We start from the raw sequence: 859 nt of genomic DNA, 5'->3' as shown, positions 1-859 counted from the left end.
TCCCAAGTAAACATGCCATCAGAAACCCATGCTTACAGAATCCCAGGCTCCCAAGTAAACATGCCATCAGAAACCCATGCTTACAGAATCCCAGGCGCCCACCCTCCCACGTTCCCAGGCACACAGGCTTTTAGAATCCTAGGCTTCCAGGCACACAGGCTCCCAGATCCCCAGGTTTCCAGGTTCCCAGGCTCTCAGAACCCTAGGCTCCCAGGCACACAGGCTCTCAGAATCCCAGGCTGCCAAGCTCCCACGCTCCCAGGTTCCCAAGCTCTCAGGTTCCCAGGCTCTTAGAAACTCAGGCTCACAGGCACACAAGCTCTTAGAAAGCCAAGCTGCCAGGTCCCCAGGCTGCCAGGTCCCCAGGCTGCCAGGTCCCCAGGCTGCCAGGCCCCCAGGCTGCCAGGTCCCCAGGCTGCCAGGTCCCCGGTCTGCCAGGTCCCCAGGCTGCCAGGTCCCCAGGCTGCCAGGTCCCCAGGCTCCCAGGCCCCCAGGCTGCCAGGTCCTCAGGCTGCCAGGTCCCCAGGCTGCCAGGCCCCCAGGCTGCCAGGCCCCCAGGCTGCCAGGTCCCCAGGCTCCCAGGTTCCCAGGCTCTCAGAATCCCGACTCCCAGGCACACAAGCTCTTAGAATCCCAGGCTCCCAGGCACACAAGCTCTTAGAATCCCAGGCTCCCAGGCACACAAGCTCTTAGAATCCCAGGCTCCCAGGCACACAAGCTCTTAGAATCCCAGGCTCCCAAGCACACAAGCGCTTAGAAAGCCAGGCTGCCAGGTCCCCAGGCTCCCAGGTTCCCAGGCCCTCAGAATCCCAGGCTCCCAGGCACACATGCTCTCAGAATCCCAGGCTCCCAGGCACAC

This window comes from Volvox carteri (assembly GCF_000143455.1).
Source record: "Volvox carteri f. nagariensis unplaced genomic scaffold VOLCAscaffold_83, whole genome shotgun sequence".
In the NCBI taxonomy this organism is placed as follows: Eukaryota; Viridiplantae; Chlorophyta; class Chlorophyceae; order Chlamydomonadales; family Volvocaceae; genus Volvox; species Volvox carteri.
This window is presented reverse-complemented; position numbering follows the sequence as displayed.